The sequence below is a fragment of the Haliaeetus albicilla genome, chromosome 2 (genome assembly GCF_947461875.1).
Source record: "Haliaeetus albicilla chromosome 2, bHalAlb1.1, whole genome shotgun sequence".
In the NCBI taxonomy this organism is placed as follows: Eukaryota; Metazoa; Chordata; class Aves; order Accipitriformes; family Accipitridae; genus Haliaeetus; species Haliaeetus albicilla.
Genome location: NC_091484.1, coordinates 21,493,709 through 21,517,528, shown reverse-complemented (window position 1 = coordinate 21,517,528; position 23,820 = coordinate 21,493,709). Strand labels below are relative to the sequence as shown.

At 41.4% G+C, this 23,820-nt stretch overlaps 1 protein-coding gene across 4 annotated transcripts in view; it reads left to right on the top strand.

The window, feature by feature from the left end:
* The window catches only part of ELMO1 (engulfment and cell motility 1), a 317,430-nt gene that overhangs the window by 227,487 nt on the left and 66,123 nt on the right, over positions 1–23,820 (top strand). The window contains exon 1 of one of the 4 annotated variants that reach the window (XM_069809517.1): positions 5,900–6,359. The exons of the other annotated variants lie outside the window; for them this stretch is intronic. The gene's annotated coding sequence lies outside the window, so the exon portion shown is untranslated. Of the gene's footprint in view, positions 1–5,899; positions 6,360–23,820 lie in introns of those variants that run through there. 4 annotated transcript variants of the gene reach the window in all.

Here is a 23,820-nt window from a genome sequence, read left to right as displayed (position 1 = left end):
ACACTCTTGCTAAACATCATCAACCAGCACTGTCATTCTGGTCTTCAAGGTGCATAATCACACTAACACAGTTCCTCTAAAGGCTGCTGGGTGTCTGTTACTCTTAAATAACACAAGGCAGAAGCTTTTGAAATGAAAACACACACGTAGAAAACTCTCCTGGTTAAAAATCCCATTTCTTTTTCCAGAATGCCTAGGCAAGTACATACAGGGTTTTTAGAAATCCAGAGATGTTTGCTAACATAATCCATTGTGCCAGTCTTAAGGGCCTGTTGGATAAAACCCAAAGCCCCTGCTTCAGGTCTCACACTACTAACCTCTTCCCCATTAGCAAGAGAGAGCATGAGTTTTGTGCGAACAGATTTAATCCTCCTGTGCAGCAGATGTGCTGACACATGGGCTTCTACAGTCAATGGGGTAAATAATCTCCTGTTTAAGTAGTTCCTAAGTACCTATTTATGTATTAACATATTAAAAAAAATCAAGCATCATTATTTAAATGGTGAACCATGACAGCATCAGAGTAAGTTCAGATACTTGGGACAGATGAATTTTTCCTTTATTTTGTCCCTCCTGTTGTTCTTTGGTTTTGTTAAAAGCAGAAAAGTAAAATCAATCATTCTGTTGCCATTTCATATGACTGAGTAGAGACTTAGTCTGCATCTTCCAGAAGAAGAAAACCTGAGTGCACTAATGAATAAGATGGAGGGAAGCATGCGTGTAAGAGAGGCAAGACCAAATACAGACATGGCATAATCTGTTTCAACAGTTAGTAGTACAATGTGCATTCCTCAGTTCCCGTCCTGTGGAGACCAAGCATTAAAGGGAAGTCTCAGACTGTTTGGATTGCAGATAAATCCAGCTTCTGTTGCTTCTTTGGTAGTCTGTGCAAAGCACGAGCTGGAGAAGTAGCTAAAGGTAGAAGAATATTGCAGGTAAAATGCTACAATGATGTGAAATTGTTCTGTCCTGGCCATGTGTGCTCCAAACCAAGTGACTGAATGAGAGAACTGAGATTAAGATGATGTGACTGAAAATTCTCTCAGCATGTTGCAAAGGGGTTTTGATACAAAATTATGGTACGCATATGAACAAAGTGGGCAAAGGAGGGAGCAGGGAAATCCTAACTCCAACTGCGCATGATGAATATGTGATAGATTTGGCAGATAGCACTTGTATAGGCTGAATGTACTGGAATTTGTAAAGTTCACAAGGTGATTTCTGTGGCCCTTGCAGTTGTGTACTTAAGAGTGCTATGTAAGGAATCTTGAAGTCTTGAAGTCACAGTGTACTGTGAAACCTTTTTCTGTCTACTGTCTGGATTTGTTATAATTGATTTGAAATTCTTCAGTGTGCTCTCATGCTATATGACTGTAATGTATGTTTGAAATGGCAAGACTTAAAGGTTGCAGACAGCTGCAGGGGCTTGTGTATTTTAAGTTTTTTTTTTTTAATATGATAGCTATACAAAGACAAACTAACTGATTGTATATGACACTGCCTCCAAACCTAAACATCATGTGAGGTTGTTTGTCAGATAGGGCTCTGCTGTTCCCAGTGTCAAGGTTAGAAATAATTTTCCTTTTATGTGTGTGTGTTTATCAAAATCTATCCAACTTCAAATCTATTCACTGTGACAGAATAGTCTTCCTCTAAGCAACCCAGTTTCTCTTTCTTCCTTTTTTTACACCAGGTTTCTTATGTCTGGTTGTGGTGGCTTTCTTCTTTTTGTTTGTTTTTTGTGTTTTTAAGATGGGGATATTTTGGTTCTGCATTAAACATGAGGCATTTTAGATCTTCCAGTTAACATCGGAGGTGGAAATGGAGCCTACAGTCATGCTGTCTAGACTAGGAAGTCTCCTTTCACCACCCAGACTACATGTAATCATTTAGCAATAGGAAAACTGAGAAATATTCATGTCAGTTCCTGTAGCCAATTTCAGGATTGTTTGTAGGCTGTCTTTGGCTTAGCTGAAGAACTTCACTTGTCAGAGAAGATGAAGTATTGCAAATTCAACACCCCTAGACAGTCATCATCCAGACTGCTGTTGTCTGTGTCCAAGACTGTTGTATTAAACTCTGTAAAGCTCTGATTTCATTTGTGTAAGACGAGTGGAGATTTTCTTTAATGCACATCCCTGCATCTTGAAGGCTTTTAACATATATATGCATCCTGAGAATGGGGGCAACTTGCCTGGTGGTGTAGGAAGAGACTTGAATGCTCCCTGTGCTCGAAGTACAGGAGAAGGTAGTGAATACTGAATGTGTGCAGTAGTTCTTGGATGGTGGAAATCAAATCCATCCATGCTTTGTAGAATGAAAGGTTCTGTGGGTTTGTGATTCATATAGACCTTCCTGGGTGCTATGATGGCAGATCACCTCTGAAGGTCGTGTCTAATCTGATTTGCAAAGCTGTGTTCCTGACAGTGTTTTCAGCAGCTTATATATCACTTGGTGTTCTAGTCAGCTTTGTGGTTTGTAGTAAGGCTGTGTTAAGTGGCAGAAAGGATAGATATCTCTATACTGTGGCCCAGCATTTTCATTTTAATTTGTGTTTATATGTTGCTATCCAAAAACTTCTTTCAGATACAGTATTATTAGAAAAAACAAACACGCAAAAAACCCCACACCTGCTTGTTTGAAATAAAGTGTAGGGGGCTCCTGATAAAGGAGACATAAGGTTTTCTGATATTAGGATTTGGGGAAAACCAAGCTAAATGTGAAATGTGGTCTTGAAAGTCTCTGAATACCTGTTTGTGTTATCTACAGCCTAGGTCCTAATTGCAGCTTCAAGAATACAGATGTGGAAGGGAAATCTGTAGGGAAATCATGGAATAAATGGGTAGGACTAGCTGTTCCTAGTGCAAATCAGCTGCTTCTACAAATGGACTTTTGAAAGGGCTGGAAAGTTTACCGAGAATTGGCAGGTAATTTATGGCACTAGAAGAGGAGTCACTGGGAGCCAATCAGCGAGTCTGTGACTTTGGAAGTGTTAGTAGGTTAACCATCTTCCCCTTGTAGGTATCTAGGCTAAAAAAAGTAAACCCCATGATCTAGAAGGATGAGTAAGCATTCCATCACCGTTGATTGTTCTCAGCTCCCACACACAAACAGGTCTCAGCCCGTGACAGCGTACTGCCGAGAGCTGCTGTCAGATTGGCAAGTAGCAGCTTTGGTGTGAAGCCTTCCTGGAAATCTTTGATCCTTTTGGTTGAACAACATCATTTTACCCCACTGTCTTAGAAGATTTTTCACAAATCTTGTTTATTACATTGCTTTGAAATTGCCTGGCTTTTTCTAGACTTGAATTTTTGATCTCCCTTAAAAGCTTTCTTAGGTATTTGTGCCCTGTCCTGTTTTAGAGTGCAGTGAAATTCTTAGTGTGTTTATTCTCAAACCACAACCCAGGGAGGCAAAGAAATGCAATTTACAGGGGAGATTACTAAGAAAAGAACGTGACAAAGGGTGAGGTTTCTTAAAGTTAAATCTAACAGCTTGCTGCCATCAGAAGCAGAGATATCTGTCACTTCTGTTCCTTTCCTATGGCAGGAAAAGACCTTAAAAATGGATCTTCTGAGTTCTTGACTGGTTGCCCTAATCTGGGACGCAGTCTTCTCCCTGTCAGTGGGGGAAATGCAGATGAAGAGTTTTGGAAATTGGGCCAAGGGAAGGTTTCTCCAGATACTTCAGAGTTGCACTGATAATCATTATGTTTGCTTGCAGCAGTGCTTTCTTTAACAAAGCACAGCCTAATGGAGAGTTTTGAACTCTGTGTATCATACAACGGAAAGGAACAATTCATTTGATTAGGAAGCTCTCCAATTTAATATTGGCTTAAAAAAAAATAATTCGGTATAGAGACCCACTAGGAATGTGGCAGTTGTTTTTCACTGTGCAGTAGCATTTTAGATATTTATTTGTGGTTTCTGTGACTATTTTAAACTCTACATATTGACAACACATCCAGTCCATGAGGCATGACAATAACAGCTAGCAAAATGAACGTTATAACTGCTGAACTGCTTCATTGTTCACGTGCAAATGACAGGGTATGCTCCATACCCTCAGACCACTCTCTCCCTTGTGTGATTTAGGTGGAAGGAGGGGTGGGAGAGGGATCGAACTAGATAAATTGCTTTTTTTTCCCTGCAAGTCCTGTCAGCAAATCTAAGCCTTTTTAATTAGCCCCCCTTCCCCTAAAATGCACATTGAACATCTTTGCACAGTTTAATGTTTCAGAACTGAAAGAGTGACCGCAAAAGCCTGCAAGCTGAGGGTAACGATTATAGCAATGGTGTGCAGGAAGTAAGAGGTGGTGCTTCTCTAAAGTAAAATGAAAAGCTGGAAGAAGTACAGCATAGCAAGAAGTGAATCCTTATGGCATCCTGAGCCATTAAAAAATACAGTTCTCTTAAAAGCTCATGTCTCTATCAAAAATGATAATTGAGTGACAGATGCCCTGAAAAGCCTGATCTCCAGGTGTAGCTCTCTGTTCTTGGCCTTGCTCTTGAGCACTAGACCAATGGGCTTCAAAGACCTTCCTGGACTCTCTGGATTAGGCCCAGATAGAAGACATTTATCAAGGAGTGGCCTTTTATTATACAGGAAGATGTGGGAATCTACCTGCAAAGCTCTGTCATGATGCATTTTAAAATGCCACTATTTACAATGGCTAATGCAGTGGATTTCTGTTATTAGAGCAATACAGGAATGTTGGTTTTTTTCAGACAGGCCTTCATTTTTTATTTTTATTTTAGTTAAATAAATGAAAGTAAGTGTTCATGGAAAAGGAACGTATCCTCCTTTTTTCCATCTGAAATTCTTCTCTAACACCATTATAATAGTATGTCAGTGTCTCATAGTCTGTCTGGGCTTATCTTTGTAATATAAATGGATGCATTTAGGTATTCTTCCCATTTTGCAGTTTCAGAAACAGAAGCATGGAGAGAATGGAAGATTTTTTCAGGTGTCCCAGAGAAAGTCTGAGGAGCAGCCAGAAATTATCTCCAACTGCCAAGTGCCTTTGCTGACTTCATTGCTGGCCTATGAATCTTTTCTCTTTCTCAAATGTTGCTTCCTTTCCTCTTCTGACCTTTCTTGTATTGTCAGAAGGTAGGACAGAGTTTTATATCCATGGGTAACAACCCTTTTGTGCATGAAGTTTTCCTGGTGGCATGTTTCATCAGGCTCTGGGCAGAATAGGGAACATCCAGTATAGAATTAGTTGCCTGAAGACTCAGGTCACCGTCTGTGGATGCCAGGTACAATTTTGGAAGCCCGCTAGCAAAACAGCAGATTGCTTAGGACGTTTCATAATAGTTGTGTCAGATTTTGACCCCATTTTGGACAGAGGCAATTTATGGAACTGGAAAGTGAATGTAGTATTTTGATGGCCCATACAGCAGTCTTGTGCTGGTCCATTACTCAAACTTGAAATACAAGTAATGTGTATTACTTGGGTACACAGGGAGTGTACCTCCTGAGCAAATGCATGCATACAAGTGAATCCTTCTCATGTACGTACGTTCATATACATACGGGTAACACGCTGTGTTTGCACAAGGAGAAAGTCAGTGTGTGCACAGCTCGGTCTGCGTGTACTTTCCCAGCATGTATGAAAAGAGAAAGCAACTCGCAATCAAATAAGCAGCGAGAACAGAGGGAAAAAAGATGAGATTGCAGTTGATTATGAGCCTGGCAGCAGATGTGCTACACAAATCCAGCCTGCTGCATCCAGGCTGTTTCCATGGCGATGAAGCAAGTAATTGTGGAGCTCCAGCATGCTCGCTCCCCCGCGGCCCCCGCCAAGGTGGACGCGGGGGCCGGGTCCCCACCAGCGCTGCTCCCTCTGGGTGAGCGCCGAGCCCTGGGAAAAAACTGGGAGGCGGAGAGGGGGAGACGCAGAGATGGGGAGCTCGGATTTATTTATTTCTTCCCCCCCCCCCCGTCTGATGGAAGGATGCTAGGGGAACAGCGCTCTTCCTCGGGAATATGGTCTCCCAAGATGCTAAATAAATGGGCAGGAGTTTCCCCGAAATGGGAGCGGGCTGCGATTGGCTGCTGCCGCCCGGCCGTGCCAATGGGAGCCTGACTGGCCGTCGGGTACCCGCAACATAAGCAAAACTACACGCTCGCCCCGGCAGCACGGGGACCGGAGAGCAGGCAAAGGTGTGCAAAGGAGAGGGTCTGCCTCCTCTCCCATGGCTACGCCGAGGACGGATCTTGTTAGAGAGCTTCGTCGCAGACCATCTGCCACTCGCGCGCCTTGTGCCTTCCGCAAAAAGCAGCATTAAGTCATTTGTTCACTGTCGTGTGGGAGGCAAATTTGTCATTGGGAACGATGGAGCTACGGGATCTCTGTAAGTAAATCTGTGTACTTTATCCTGCTCTTTCAGCCTGGGCACAGATCGATAAATGGTGTTGAGGAATGGCAAAAGCAAATTAGTAACAACTGCAAATAGCATGAAGGATTTCTCGGTGTTCTTTTGCGTGTAGCGAGATGTGTTCTTCCTAATGATTTCAGGCATCGGACAAACTAGTTAGCTGCTTGCATTGCCTTGGGTGGTTGTTCAGCCTAATTAAGATTCGTCTGTGGAAGGATGCTGTATCCTCTGAGGCATTTCAGAACGCCTCTGTGTTTGAAAAGGCAAGCGAACCACATGGAGCAGAATATCGCAGGCACAAAAGTCCAGGGTGCCCATATGTAGTCACCAGCACTTGTGGTGTCGCTATAATAGTAACAGGCACGTTATTACAATGGTTTGTCAAACACTAGCTGAGACCCCAAGCCAAGGAAACACGAGTTGCTCATCATTCATCACTGTGTTCAGCACAGAGAAGCATTGCTTTTCCTCCTCTTTATGGGTTTTTTTTTTTTAAATTCATTTCTTCTTTGGAGGAGGATTTAAAAAAAAACACATTTAATTCAAAAGCTTTCCTGTTTGTTGATGAAACAGGTGAGTACATGAAAAGCGTGGAGAGTTTCCTCTATCACTATTGCGGGGCATGAGTTATAAGTTGATTCCTTTGCCTGTCAGGACTCTGCTTTTGATTCTGAAAAGCAGAAATGGTATATTTAGAAGAGGGAGGGGGGTGTGTGTGCGGATCTGTCCCTCTGTAACCCGCTGGGGTTACTTGAGTTACACCAGCCATGAATTTGGCTCAGCATTGTTCATGTTTTATCAGGTATTTGCCGTTAGACTGGGAGCTTTGCTGCACAGAGCTTGTGGATGACTCTCTGCTTAACCCTCTCAGAGGCTGTAGTCATCTTATCTGGTTTGTGAAAATACACAGGAGAAAGGACAGAAATAAGAACAAAAAGGCTTAGAAAAAACTTCCTGTATTTTCACTCTGTGCCTGAGCTAGTCACGTGTATCAGGAATTTTATAGTAACCAAACTAGGTGCAAGCATCATATGAAGCTGGCTGGTTTTTAGGGATCCATTTTTGGTGTCTTGTGTTCGTTTTAGATCTAAATGCACAACTTCCTTTCCTAGTGTTGGGAGCTGCTGGGAAGTCACATTGCTGCCTGGGAATCTCAGGCTGAGGGTATGATTTTTTATTTTTTTTTTAGATATGGCTTAACTGGTCAGCTTTGCTTTTGAGATACTGTCTTGCAAGTTGTGGCAGGAAGGTGTGTCTATGAAGCTTATCCCTTCAGTTAAAGGAATCAGCGTCGCCTCAGATGTTGGTGCCCAAAAGAATTGTCAGTGTTTCCACGATCTGTTTGATCAAAATAAATTGGAAAGATACAGAGCATAGAATTGAGTGCATCAATACAGTGAGAGTGTCTGTTGGTGAAGGTTTTAGTAAGTTCCTCTGTGTACTTTTGAGTATTTAACCCAAGGTATCACTAATGCAAGAGGACCCTTCATAAAGTTTGAATTATTGCCTTTTCTGAAGACATGGATGTAAGTCACTTTTTCCTGTTTTTTTCCAGGGATGTTTGGGTCACCTTTTATTGCAATGATGTCCCTGGGCATCCTATGCCCTAGGCTTGAAAACATAATTTTCATAATCTGTGCAAAAGATAACTGTTAGCTCTTATTGCAAAACTTATGTTTGTTTAGCAGTGATGCAAATGCCAAGAATGAAATTTTTTAAATGAACCAGATATTTAGCTGCCATGTCACCTTCCCCTGGGGCTTGTATCATTTATATTTACTTAGCACTGATGTAGCTGAAAATCCCATCATGTATGGTAGTCAAGGCAAAGAGATGTGCTCACTCCCCATCTTGGAGGTGGATGCTTTGATCTAGGCTGAGGTGTTCCATAAAAAGCTGAGGGAGACCTTGGACTTTTGCATACCTGGTGCGCGTGGTTTGTTCCTGGCTCCAGGCTGGTCGTTTTGAAGACCTTTGGGATGCATCAAAATGAAACTCTCTTGCATCTTTGAGTGTTTTTAATTCTATACCCACTGCCTTCTGCTTTATTTTCTGATTGATAATGTGAAAGCCTAGGAGAACATTGTCTTTTAAGGTCACTGCAACTCTTAAGATGATACTTTAGTTCTTGTTAGTGCTCCAGGGATATAGTTCAAACAACATAAACCTCTTGAGTTTAGTCACTAGCATTAGGCAAATACAGTGTGACTGATAGAGTTCCTATATCTCCCATAACCTTGTTTGAAGGGATTTGTTTGCTTGTCATCCCTGTGCATTAGCAGATAAAAGGAGGGTGACGGGGAGGGAGAGAGACAGCCTATAACTGCTAAGCTTTGGATAGTGCATTGGATCAGTCTGTCTGAGGGCTTCAAACCACAGTGGTGCCTCAGGTAGGAAAATTTGTGTTGCAGTCAAAGGCACACTTGCATTAGATTTTTGACCTGATGGTGCAGAGAACAGTTGCTTGTCGTTAGTGCTTGGGGATGATCTATGTGGGAGAGGCATTTCAGATTCCCAGGCTATAAGAGTTCCAGCAACAGAGGAGTGAGTAGGCTTCAGTGAGAGCTGTGGCAAGCTGGCAGCAGTTGGGAGGATGCAGAAGCTGAAAAATGCTATCTTGGGGTAGCTGTAATTGGTTGCATTGGAAAACACTTGGTTTGCTGGGCTCATATGTCTTCTAAAATGCTTGGTGCCAGACCAAATTGGCATACCTCCATTAACTTACACGAGAAGCCACCAGACATTGATCCGATCTTCAGTCTTATGTTTACGTTATTCTTGGAAGAGCAAGATTTTTACAAAGGCAGCAGATTATTTTTCCTCTCCATTTGCCTCAGCAACAGTTACATTGAAAACCTGAATGGAATGGGCATTCCACAAGTTTTGACTTGTTTCCATGGGCTTTAAACTTAATCAGTTACCCTTCACCTGCTTGCAGAGCCTCATTCCCGTATATTAGTCTATACTGGAAGAGTAGAGCAGAAGGGAGAGGCTTTATACATATCCAGAAATACTAAAGTTGAGTATTTCATTCTTTGCCTGGATCTTAACCCTCCTTCAGTTTCAGTAAAAACATTGTGGTCACTCATGTTCTAAGTAAACAGATGCTAGAGCCACCAGTCTTCAGTTTTGCCTCAGTTGTATTTTTGTTTTCACCCCATTATTCAAGTGAGTAGGTACAACTTTTACACAGACTACAAACCAAATACTTTTCTTTAGGTGGCTCAATGTATTTACATCCAAATGAGAATTGCAGACAGTCATAACTCCAAATGAGACTAACAGCTCAAATGAGAACAGTTCCTTATTTTTGTGTCTGGAAGAAAACATTTTTAGGAAAAGTTACTCCGTGCTAGGACTTGGCTTACATAAAGCATCATGCCAAATCGCAGAAAGCTCTCACTCCCTGTTCAGTACATGCACACTCACATCTCAAATGGCAAGTGCACACAACAAAGCAATACCAAGCACAGAATAAAAATGGAACAGCAATAAAACAGAGACGAGTGAATCGTGAAAAGCCCGTTGATTTGCTTGACACCCATTTTGTTCAACATTGTGCAATGCTAATCTGAAAACTCCTGTGCGTCACAAAAGTTTTCAGAACAATAAGAACTGTCAATTCCAGCAGATTTTACAGACCTGTCATTATTCTTCCATTGTCTTGAAGCACTAAGTGGCATACAGAGGGATTTTTGGCAGGAGTTCAGAAGTGGTCTGGTAAAGAGGAATCATGTATCACTACCTCACGTATGTTATCATTTGCAATTAGAATTTAGCCCAGTGCAAGCCCCTAGAAGCATGTCTGCCTCCATCTGAGTGTGCTGCTTTTATGGTGCCCATTTATTTTGTCTCTTAAAAAAACCCCACAAACTACTGCTTTTTACTGTTCTTAATTGCAGAAATGTAAAAGCAAGAAATTATAGCTGTCCTTCTACATTTTGACTTGACGTCTTCCAGAGAACTAGAATACTACAATAACCTAATATCCTGCCCCACCTGCTGCTCCTTTGGAAAGGTGGGAACAGCAGCAGTGATGGCCACAAGCGGAATTTTTTATTAACTCCCTTTCTCTTGAGATGGTATCGCTGGTACTTCTCTTGGAGCATCTGGGTCCTCCCCTGCTCTAGTGGAGCAAAATTACTTCTGCTCTGCCCTGTGTTCTTTCACTCCAGATGTTTTGCCCCCTAGTTAAGAAAAAGAAGCGCACACCCACCATCATTAGGAACTACAGCCCCTCTTAGGGACATGCCCCTGTGAGGAGAAGCATGATGGGAAGAAAGATTGGCTTTGTATTGGGGAAAATCAATTTTAAGTTCTCTATCGAGAATCAGAGGCCATGTAACTGGACAGTGTTTTGTCTTTCATGCTTACTCTTTCTGGTGTAGCATTATTTGCATATGTACCTCACCCAAATTAGATAAAGTTCCAATACAGTAAGGGTCATGACATTCCCTGTGAAAATGAAAATATGAATTGAGTTGGGCATCCTTGATATCGGTAACTTGCAGAACCCATACGTATTGCAATAAATCTGCAGCATTTTGAAAAGTCTGTGGGGCATAGATCCCTTTTTTGTAGACTTCACACAAATTCTGGCAGGTTTCACTACTTAAGAATTTAGTGGTTTCAAAAAAACATGTGAAAGTCAGACCTCAGAGGAAACATATGATCTTCATATAAACTGGAACTTTAATTAGCTGTAGTTTGGGCGTTTTAAACTCCTCTGTAATGCACAAAATCAATCTTGTAATGGGGTGAAAAAGGAGATCTTCGTATTAATGCTAGCACACTGGCAAATTAATACATCAAATAATATACTCGTATCCTGAATTGGTGGACTGCTTTTATCAGTGCTTTTGATGTGGCAAAGAAAGTGCTTGTTCCATAGCTACAAACCCAACTCTCTTAGTCTTCCCTTCTCTTTGAACTTCAGTTTTCTTAAGACTTGGAACATTGTGACACAGAGAGCAGCTTTCACAGCTAGATATTTCAAGATTCATGTCCAAAGGCATATTAGAAGCCACACAAAGGAATTTTCTTTTAAGCGAGGTTTTCAAATATATGTAACCTTCTGGCTTGACCTCTGGATCCACTCCCAGTCTGCATTTCAAGAAAAAGAATCTACCCACATATGGTTATCTGCAGTAAGATCAAAGCTGTCACTGTATTCTGATACCTGTGAGAATGAAATGGGTATAAAAAAAAAGTGGGGGAAATGGTGAAAAGATTTGAATGAGTTCACATTTATAAAAGACATGCACCCACGGATCTTGGAAGCAAAGGGAAGACTTTCAGGATTAGCTGCAGCATTTCTGTTCAGAAGCAGCAGAACATTTCTTTATTTGTTAGCCTCACCAAGGTAATTAAACAGACTTGAAAACATAAACAAAAATAGATTTTCTAGATCCCTACAAATATAGCTCTGCGAGTGCTTTGCTGTGAAAGTTAATAAGGTTCTAACTTTAGACTGGGTTTTCTGTCTGGTGCCTAACAGAAGCCACTGGAAAGGATGGTGTTATTTTATGCTGCCTTTGGAGCCCCTCATCAAGGTGTGGTGTATTTCCCAGTTTCCACTCTTCTCTGGCAAAGGTGTAAGTTGTTATAGATTTATCCCAGCTCCAGTGAATACTTCCTGAAGGACTGCCATGACTGTCCCCGTAAATATCTGCAGAGCAAGCAATGCAGCTCTGTTCGTCTGTGTGTGTTTCCTGCTGTCCTGTGTGAAAGCAGCAGAGTGGCTTTGCAGAGCCTGTCTGCCCTCCATGTAGATAGATCATGGGCATAAGGCACAGTGGAGTCAAGGTGTGCATTTTGCTGCGTTGCCTCCTTGCCTCAGCACAACAAGCCACAGCAGATCCCTTGGCTTTCAGCTAGCTGGGACGTGCCAGAACATGCTGGAGCTACTGCCCTGAACCCCCTCCAAGGGAAGCATGTCTCAGTTTTTGTCACCGCCACAAGGTTGTCAGCTCTGCATCTGGTAATTCAGCATGATGCTGAGGAACATTGTGGCTGGAAGAACTTTGCTCTGCAAGAAAACTAATTCACAATCTGTATTCAGCACAAGCGGTTAAAATGTAGCCTCAGGGAAGGGAAGGACCGTAGATTAACCAGGCTTCTCTCAGGACTCTCTCTGTGCCTTCACAAGGGACCTTCTCCTCTCCACCTCCCCATACTCACCTTTTGTAGGGTAGAATTAAGCCATTTGGCTGACAGAAGCTCCTCTCAGCTTTCAGAAAGGGGAGCCTCACTGATATGAAACTCTTTATTGTCTGTTCAAGCTCTCAGGGTCATGCTTCAAAACAGCTACAGCTGCAAAGAGGTACATGATGTTCATGAAACCTCTCATTTTGACACCACTAGCTGCTTTGGTGCATAATGTGCAAAGGCTTGAGTTAGAAATACCTCTGATGCTCTGTAACTGCAATAAGAAGTTGAGTTATATTTATATGTTAATAGTTGGTCTTGACTTTTTCTGCCTTTAAATGCTATTATAACCCAGTTAAATATTTAATAGAAGAGTGGAAAGTCTATTCACACTTGTTTCACAAATTCCTTTGTTCTCACTTTTCAATTTACCTTTTAAAATCCCCTGTTCAAATTATCACCCTATCTCAAACAGCGACAGAATATTTTGGGGTTATGCTTAGAATGTCTTAATTCCCATTTTCAACTGCAGGTGGAATTATGCTCATTTCTAATGGTACAGAAAAGGTACAAGTGAATCTCAAAATAAGTTCTGCTCATTCATGCATGAAATTATATATCAGCCCACCTTTGCATGCAGGATTTCCTCATTCAAAAGTTATGGGCCTCTAGTCCACACTGAACTTTGCACCAATCCCAATACAGTTTTCACTGCTAAAGGTTCTAGCCCAGCGAATTTCAAGGCTTTCAATTTTTGTTATATATTTAAGGTATAAGCTCGAAACTGCTAACCAAGGATTTCTTTGGTGGAGTAAATATCAAGTGTTTCAGGCATACAGATCTGAGCATTAGCGTTTATCATTGATTTAGTAAGACAAACTTGCTGGATGTGCGTCAGATTTTTTGATTATAAAGCACTTTGCTGTCAGCTTTCAACCAAGGAGGAAATAGTCACCTTTCTAATTCTGTTAACTGTTATTGGGTATTGGTAATTGAATGAAACTCGTTTTTTTTCAGTCAAAGAGATACATGACAGATTTGTAATGTGAAAAGTATAGGAGAGGCCCGCAGCTAATCATATGATTTTAAACCAGAGCTCAGTTGCTGCTTGTTCCAGAAGTTTGCCTGGGCTATGATTTAAGGGCTTTTTTGCACCAAAATCCCAGAGGTTGTTGCAGTTTGCAATAGTGGGCTGCCAAAAGATAATCACAGTGTGTGGTTCTTGTGATTGTAAACAAACGTGCACATTTCATCATGATCTCCTGCATAGGCAGACACCTGGGCCTGAATCCAGATCCTTTCAGATCATGCCCTTGATCTGGTGTCCTCATCACTGCCTCTGCATCATTCGTGCTGGCAAACCATGTAACCTACTGAAGGTATTGTGCATCTCTGATGCCACAGCCAATTTGGAGCATCTGTCTGTGGCCAGTGCCACAGAGCACCCATGAAAGTTGAATGCAGTAGGTTCTGTGGGAGTTCTGGTGCAGAGCACAGCAGCCCTGCTTTGCAATTCCAGTTGCCTCAGCAGTATTCATTGCTTATATGAACGTTGTGCTTAGGGTGCAAACTCAGGAGCTGCGTAAAAGGAGCACCAGTGCAGAAGGAGAAACCTTGGCTGTGTTGAAACAAGTGCTAAAACTCCCATCGGTTTCAGGCTGGTCCCCAGAATCAAGGGGTTGTCTTCCTTCTGGAGTGAAGTGGTCAAATTGTACTGTGAAGTCAGTCAAAAGGCATCTCCTCCTGAACAAAATGAAAGATGTCCAAGAGCTCTATGTGAGTCACCACAAAACAAGCAACAATTTTGATTACCAATATATAAAAAAGAATGTTTGTTCCACCAGGGATAACAGCTTGTTACTTGCTTTGCTCTCAGGATACAGGGAGAAAGGAAGAGAAAGAAAGTACTTGTGGCCAAGTTGGCTGCTACAGTCCAGCAGCACAGTCAATCAAATTGTTTCATCATTCCAAGTCATTCTGTAATAGCACTGATTTATCTCGCTGCTGTGCAATTGTCCCCTGTTGATAATTCCAGTTTTGTCAAGAGATGACAGAGATTTTGCTGAAAACCTGCAAGCTCCTCTTACCAGCAGGGAACAGTGGGAGAGCAGAGTAAGACTTCCTCCTTTTCATTGATGCCTATAAATAGTCCATGCTAACCCTAACAGCCTTAAAGATGTAGGGAATCTTTCTTAAAAAAAGAATCCACTATTTTTAAAACCACATTGACTCAGCAGAAGTAGACATGTGCTTTTTAGGTCACGATAGGTTGATAAGCAAGCCCTGCTGTGAATGCTTAGCTCTTTAATTCTGGCTGTAACATTTTACATTTATTTTAACTCTGCAGTGGACTGGCACAAGTCTTGATATAATGGCCAGAAAGGAGGCTGCTACATTATTGTATATATTAGGGGGAAAAAAAAAAAGTCTTAGTTACAGATTTTTCAATTTAGTTTACTATTTCTTCAGTTTTCTCTGTGTATCTGAGAAAGAGGAGATAACTAACCAAAGTGCATTTAATTTATATCTAGGAACAGTTTCCTTAATAACAAATTCTGTAGTTCTCTGTTGTGCTAACCAGAACTAATCACAGGAGCCATTGTAGGGATTTCAGTGGGATTACTCCAATATGCGAGCGCTCTCCAAACATAATTTTAACTACTTTGAAAAGTGTATGAGGTTGCTCAGGAAAGACGAGTCCCTTGGTCTTGGCAACAGGAGGGTTTTTTAATACGACACTAGTATGCACGCATCTAATTAGAAATTATCAGAAAATCCAGGTTTATGTAATGGGAGGAGATAACCAGGATGCTTGACATTGCTGATGTAAGAAGAAAAATCGTTTGCTCCATGTATATAGATGTTACAAATAATCTAGGAATACATCACCTTTTGGTTTGCCCTGTAGTCCTAGAAGACTTCTTACTAATACAATTCACAGGCTCATCACTGGAAATGTAAATTTCTGGAGAACATGCAGATCTCTGTATTGCCAGCTTATTTCTATTTTTTTCCTATGATTCAAGGCAGACTTAAAAGGCATCTTCAAAAAAACGTAGCTGGATTAATACATATACCATACTGACAAATGTGTAAGTGAAACAAGGCTGTACAATAGCCTAAAAATGTTACCTACCATTCAAGTTACTTTCCTGCTGGTATCAGTCTTGAGGAGGAGTTGAGTTCTGAAAATATTTTACCCGTGAAAAGGTATGAGGTTGAAAAGGAAGAAAAAGAGCAGTTTTCTACTACTTTATGCGTGTTTTCAGGTTTGATAGGAAGATTAAACTGTATGTGTTTGACAGCAGCATTTGATCACTTGCATGAGATTTTGTCTGCTCTGCTCTTAATCCTGTGGTAATTGTGATCCTTAACCACTGATTTCTAAACGTGATAGTCCAAACACCCGGCAGTCAGTTGTGCTGGTCTCATCAAGAGCCACACTGGCCTTTCTGGTCTTTAAATAGAAAGTGGCTTAACCTGGCAGCCAGTTAAGTGTTGTTGGACTTTCTTTTAAATGAGTTTGGCCGGTCTAGTAGTTGGTTTCAGTGTTATGCTTAGATGTCATTGTTTTCTTTGGGTCTTTTGAGGATGGCCTTACTGCAGTAATGATGAAAATCATCCCTGCTTGGGAATCCCACCTCTGGCAAAACTTCAGTTAGCACCATGAAAAAGAGCTTTCCTGTACAGGATGTTCACTTTGCTCACTGATCTGGCAGTCCACCGTTTCCCCAAGTGCTTTGCTTTAGTAAGCCTTGCCTTGCCACAGGGTAAATAAGAGAGAATACCTCACGGTAACTATCAAAGATTTTTGTTGAAATATCAGCATGGTCTGGCTACACCACGTCCAGTGCAGATATCCTACCCTACGTGTTCTAGATTGCTATTAGGAAGAATGAGAAGGGGAGCCAGTTCTTAGGCATATTGCTGTGCAACCCCTTCCTCCCCCAAATGCTGTTAATGAACCTTCAGAGTTAAGTGGATCTCTTTTTAAATACTAAATCACATCACCTTATATTCCTCTCAGTTTGATTTTAGAAGTTAACTCCTAAGATAAAGGAATTTAGAAGCAAAAACACCAGGATAATGCTATAAAACCAGTGGTCCTGTTTTCAAGAGTGCAAGAATCAGGAATTAGGCTGTAGATGTTTATAGATGCTATCCAGTAGCTTTTCATTGACATCAGTGGCCACTCAGCTTTGTTCCAGCTTACTATTAGAGAGGCATAATAAATTCTGTATTGGCCAGATTGATCTTCACTCAGAAGCTACCCTCCAAGCATATTGTAGGAACAAGCTGCAGAGACACACATGATGCTAGCTAACAAGCTAGATGTATGCTCATTTAATGTATGTAACTGCTGCTCTCTTCTGTCACATAGAGTGACAAGAAGGTCATCTCTTCTGGAGATCTCTAGTGTACTTAAAACCAGGAAAACTAGTAAAGGGACTTGTCTCTAAAGCTCTGGAAAGGTGAATCAAAGTTGCTCTGTTACCAGAGCAGAATGACGGCCAGAAAGTACTCGGCAAAATCCAAGAGAGGAAAGCAGGGTACAGCAAGACTTTGCAGTGTTTGAGGGCAAAGAAGAGTGAACGGTGGGAAAAGCAGAACTGTAAGCCAAGATTTGTTGTAGCTGGCAGTTTGTGTTGTAAAGGGAAGACAGAACATTCATGCCATATCCAGAATGGAAATACCAAGACCAACCTTGAACAAGAAGGTATTCTTTGTATTTGACAGGCATGCTATCTCCGAGAAGCAGCAAAGGAGAAAGCACTGTCTCATGGTGCGGTTGGTGACTAAGTCAGACTGACACAGTTTGCTTCAGTTCCTCCATCCAACACAGATTTGTTGTGCCACCTTGAACCAAGCAAGAGAACTTCACTCTTGCTCCCTGGCTTTCCGCCTCTGACACATGTGAACAATAACACTGTCCTGAGTTAATGGGATGTTACAGGTATAAAGTATACTGAAGATTCAATGCTGTGGTTCAGAGCAAGCAAATACAGACTTAAGCCCATAGGGTTAAGATTTCCTTGCAAAGGGCCTGCAATAAAGTTCACAGATGTAAACCCATTTTATTAGCCATGGACACTTATGTAGTTAAAGCACTACGATTCTAGTTTCTTAAAGGAGATGTGAAATTTCCTTTAACAAAAATAGTTTTGTAAAGAAGCAAGAATAACCAGTGCAGTGTGCTACCCTGAAATTGTTCCTGTTTAACTGTTCAGTTAAACTTATTTCTGGCTCACTGGATCCAAGTGAGGGCTATCTTTCTTCAAAACTCAAATTGGTCAGTGTTAGAGCCAAATTTGGGTCTGAAAGAGCTAAAATGTGAATAAGTATACTTTATAACGTGTGTGAAAATGTATGATAGCCTCGTCACCGTTAAGGTTTAGACTAGGCCAGTGATGCCAGTTTGGTTGTTGGTTGAGCAATGTTGGGTCAAGTATAAGCTTAAGGTCATGGGCTGCTTCACTGGTACATGATTGGGGTGGTCCCACAGCATGACTAGAGCCAATGTGTCCTCCTCCTGTGCATGTATCTTTTCTCAGAAGAAGATGTAGGCCTGCTGTGTCATGGGAAGGCTTGCAGTTTGGCTTCTTGGGGAGGGAGGAATGAGAAAGCCCTCAAGAAAATGAAAGGGAGGGAAGAAGAGAGTACAGGCCATATTAATTGCTTTGGAGACAGTAGGTAGGTCACCTTCATTTACATGTCTATTACAGACGTCTTTTCCACCTTGTTTCTACAAGGGCTAGGATTGCAAAAAGTATTTGAGTAATTTCTGTATCATTTACATTTTCTAGTGCTTCCAGTTAACATTGGGATGCTTTAGTTCATCAAAACAAATGAAAGACAATATAGCATCTTCACTGTGTTGGCCAAATAGCAATCATCCTCAAGGAAGAAAAGACTGGAAATATAAGAATAAGCTACGAAAAATGTGCCCCCGAGTATAAAAAAATGCTGAGTCCTAGGATGTTTCTGCTGTTAATGCTTTGCCTCTCCACCCTCTTTTTTCTTTTTCTAGCTTAATAGTGGTAGCTGATACAATAATGGGCTACTGCACAATTTTACACCTAAGGTACACAGTCACATTTAGAACCTGACAGTGTTCTCTTTCTGGAATAGGAGCACTGCTTGCAGCCCACAACTCAAACAATTAGCTATAAAACAGAAAGCAGCTTCATAAAAAAAAAAAAAATTGTTCTCTGGCTTACAGATACATTTTAAGAATTTGTTAAAAGAAAGCAAAAGAAAAAAATCAAGCAGACAGGTGAACAAGCCTCAGAGTACTTAACCAGATCTTACAGGTTTTGAGAATATAAATAATTTAAATGAAAAGTCATTTGAGAATATATAATAGAAGAAAGGGCTCTGAGAACAGCAGAGGGAGCAGAATAGAAACGGTAATGTTACTATATGTATCCTCTTGCACTAAAAACAGCAACTGAAAGGAGGAATTTGAACTAAACTCTGTGAACATGTGTCCTTACAGCTCTTATTAATTGGTTGTTCTGTTCCTCTCCCAGTTTCTCTTGACTCTTTTCTGAGCGTTAAATTAATCCCTTGTGCAGCTGAGCTGAGGATAATGACATTGCCCCCAGGGTACGAACGTAGCCCTTGGGTTTGACCTACAGAAGGCTTAGCCTCTATTCTTCACTATGTTTTCAGGCAGTTTTGTTTATGGATTAATTAAAAGCACCCTCTCCGTTCCCCAGGCTTATACGCTCTCCTGCATAGAATAAAGGGGCTTCCAGTGCCTGACGTCTCTCAGCCTAGCCATGCCTATGCACAGACATAGTGGAAAACGCTGCTAATGAGGGGAGCTTAATGACCTTGATCATGTTTGTGAGCAGAAAGACTCATATTCTCATAGAGCCGATGTGGGCAACATTTATGATGTGAGGGACAGTTTGGATTCCTACAGGCTGTTGCTTGTGTTTCTGGAGCCATAAGTATTGCTTCCATTTGGCCAGTAAGGCAGAGCCTTGTTTGCTGGAGGTGAAAGCAAGGCATTAAGCTATGTGGTCATCTGGAATTTGATCTAGGGTACATAGACTGAAATGCTTGTTCCAGTTCCTAAGGATTAGATTTTTAAAAGGTTTCAAAACAGATGCCTTTCTCTTAACATTTAAATACATCACTGTCTGTGAATAATACCAGGTTTGGGTCCAAAATCTAGCTTTATCCAGTGTGAGAGACAGATTGGAATCTGGTCCAAAGTCACCCCGTTCTGAGTATTTTGACTGCAGTAACTTTCCTCTTTCTCTTCTTCTTTTGACACACTTTTCTACCTCACTTATCTTTTATTCCCACATCCTTCTTTCTATCACACCAGTATGTGAGTGCCACATAGTGGCCAAGCAGAGGCTGCTGTTTTGCAAGTGAGGCAAAGAGAGTGAGGGAAGTGGCCATCATAAGAGCAGAGCAAGAAAGCATTTGGCTCCTTTACCTCAGTGCCATGAAAACTAGCTGGAGGCAGCCAAATCTGCCTTGCCCCTCCCCTTTTTCTTCTTTAACCCTCTAAATGTCTGTGAATTGGGGTTTGAGTGGGATTTAAAATAGCCTATGTATATTAGTTTATTCCTTCACAAATCGGGAGACTTGGCGCATCTGTCTTAGCATAAGCATGTCATTTCAGTGTTCAGTAACAGCAGAGACAGACAGGTTTTTTTGTCACGGACAACAATGGATGGTTTCTGACAACTTGGAACCCTCCAGAGGTATTGAGAGCACCATTGTACTGAAATTTAAGAAAGGTTGAGTTTTCCTTATGGTCAAAACCAACCTGTGAACACCAAAAGAGAATTTACAGGGGGTGTTCAACACAACCAGTGATGTTTCTGATGGCCAGGCTGTGTGCTGGTCTTTCGCTGCTGTAAATGTCTGATTACTTGGGGACCATCTGTCAAGAGGGTATTTTCAGACAATGGAAAGAGTGGCGGCTTAAGAAAGACTTCTTTCAAGGTCTGTAGTTGTGTTGGATTTGTTTTGCACTGATTCCAGAGAATGCTGATTAATATAAATCATCTTGTATTGCGACACTTGAACAAGGCCTATAATCATGCCACTACTTCAGCTGTGTCTGATTGAGAAGTCCCCAGATTAAGCAGAGTACTTAGAGTGAGGAGTCCCCTCTTTGCCAGCTGGGAGGTTGAAACCAGCTGCATTCTGAAATTTGAAAGAAAGAAAGAATCTGTGAAGTGCTTTATAAAATAGTCTCTTCCTCATTACCCTAATCACATAAGTATGCTGAAGGCTGTAATCAGCTTTTTTTCCTTTTTTTCTTTTAAATCAGGCACAAGAAAGGAAAAGACTATTGAGCATTGAACTGAAAAGGATCACTTGGGTCATCCAGGTTGCATCCCTGGAGCTCAGTAATAGACATTAGAGCAGAGGAAACCATTAAACTTCTATTCCATCTGTCTTGTTGCATGCTTCAGGACACAACATTTCCCAATGCCCTTTAAGACATGTAGATCTACATGGAGAACTGAGTGGCCTGTATAATGTGCCATAATATAGATCAAGGGGACCGTTTATCTCAGGATTTCATTTCTTAAATGAAATAGTCTCATAAGTGAAAATCACATTTCTTAGATGAAGTTCCTAGGTAATGCAGAGGAAAGCAAAATTACCCAACATTTTCAGTTGCCCTACTGGATCTTGTTCTCCTAGCCCAAAGTGGCATTGGTTTAAACCCCCAGCGTGTGAGCGAGGCCCATCCGTGAGCATGAGAGCTACTAATACTTCCTGTAGCATTAGGTTCTCCTCTCTGCTCTCTTAGATGTAGTAGTTGCCAATCTTCAGTGCTGGGGAGTAAGGTAAAAGGAGAATGAATGCATGGAAGGATTAAATGATGTGTCCAAGGTCATACGAAGGCACCTGTGGCAGTCAAAAATTAGATCTATGTGACCTAAATATTAACAGAGTGCATAAATTAAAGGGATGACCTTTCAGTTGCTTTTTTGTATTTTAAGTGCGAAAAGATCCTTCAGGTAGTATCCAACTATGGTCCTTGCCAAGTTTTTAACTCACCTTTATTTAAGTAGTGCAAATTGGTAATATCATGCCATCTATACTTAAGCAGAATTGCTGGGTACCCACGAACATGTCAAACTCCAGTCTAGTACCTAAACTCAGCCTGTATTTTCTCATTACTATTTCCACGAAGTTTCTCTTCTTTTTAAGGAGTGTTCTTATTGCTGTGACCTCTATTGAAGCTTAACAAATGAGGCATGGCTTCACCAGCAAAGGCTTGGGATAGGGTCACTGTTTGCTTGTTGGTAGGATAGGACAAACATTTTTCTGATCAACATGGAACAATAGCACAGTGGTAGCTAGACCAGATCTGGCAAAGCACAACAGAAGCATTCGTATAGCAAATGTAATACTTGGTTAATAATGAAGTGGAATGAAAAGTACCATGCTCTGGCTATGGACTGATCTGAGTGCAGAAGAACTTTGAGCCCTAGAGGTCCCATAGTATGCTCCAGATGTGCATGTTAAGGAAAAGAAGAATTATGCCATTGTGGATATAGTGCACATACGACAGGAGCCTCTATCACCAGTAGATTGATCCTGTGAGATCCTGAGCATTATCAGCTCTCAACATTTTTGTTGTCAGTTGTAAAGAGTAGAAATGGACTCGTAGCGCAGGAGACAAGACCAGAAAATTCTACCCCCCCAAAAAATTTAAATATCTAGGAGCCTTTTGTTTTAGAGGAATATCTGTGTTAAAAATGTTACTTTTCATAATTGGGTATTTCTGCCTTGTATGTAACATCCCTGCTCTGCACACCAGATGAAAGTCACATCTGTGGCTCCATTTGTCTAACAACCAGTTTTCCTGCAGGCTCTCTAATACTTACCCTGGGGGGAGTTTGTAGACCTTATCTAAGAGGAGAAATTACTTTGTTGTGGTTTTGACATGCTCTTTAAACAGTATTAAAAAACCATCTGAAACCACATTATATAAAGAGGATCCTTTTTGTGAGTCTCAGTGGAAAAAACAAGAGTGAGAAATTTCCCTATTCCATTTTCTGGCTTTACTCTGTTTCCTAGCCAAGGGCTAGGAAGCTGTTTAAGTCATAGGGCTCGGTAATTAATATTAAAACAAACAAAAGCGAATCTAAAAGACTTCCTGCTGCTCTTCAGTGTCCTCATTCACCTGTTCCCCTCATCATTTAGATGGCTCCCAGACTGGCATGTATTTAAGCAATGTCCTACTTCCGTTGGTATTTGCTGTACAGATCACAGAATACATTCCTCATCTGACAGAATAATTTAATCCTTCTTCTTTAAACCACTTATTGAAAAATGCTTCTGCTGTTCCTGCTTTAAGCCCTGCCCTGCTTTCTCCAGCTCTGTACTGTGAGCTTGCAGGGTATGTGGGTTGCTAGCCAGTGATGTGGCAGAGTGCTGACCTACTGGGAGCTGATAGCTCGCTTAAAGTTGAACCCAAGGCGCTCGCAGGAGCTGGTTTTGAACCCTGAGCCTCTCAGTGACTTACGACAGCAGTTACGCTCTTGCATTAGTTGAAATGGAAAGTGATACAGATTTATGATGCTGGGTTTGATTGCCATTTTCAGTCGGACTTTATCTTTGATTATGGAAGAACTCTTATTTTCAGAAAATTGACCATCAAAAGCTCTGTGAGAATAGTCCTAGGGAGTGACAGCCTTTGAGTAGCCACTCCAAGGTACTGGTAGAAGCCAGTCCCACTACTTCACGCTGTCCTAGCAGTGCAATCTAGCCTCTGACTGAAGAAACTAGGACAGAAACCAGAGGTTAGTTCCTCCTCGTCTCCTTCGGGCATGCCTGTAGTTTGGTGATGTATATGTCAGCCTGCAAGGAGTCAGACTTGAGATCACCCATACATTTCATTCCTGACACTTAGCTGTGAAATTTGAGTTCACTTTTAATGGCAAGTACACTGAAATTTCACATTAAAACTTCTCCCCTGCTTGAAAATAATGGTTATGGTTACAACAGTAACAGCAGCAGCCAAATTTTCAAAAAGGAAACCTTTCTGTTGGTTTGGGGAGTGGGGATGATTGGTTTTTTGTAACATTAAATCTCAGCTTGGCCTTGGCAGGGAAATGCCATGCTGCTGCTGCTGGAACAAGACAGAGAAATGGGCTCTTTAGGTTTGACATGCCTTTAGCTTTCTGGCATTCTGGAGGATCCCCAAGGCCCCATGGAAACCAGATGCATTCCTGCTGCAACAATTAACGTAACCGACCCTTGCAGGAAGGAAACGTTTAGGGGGAGAAAAACGTTACAGTAT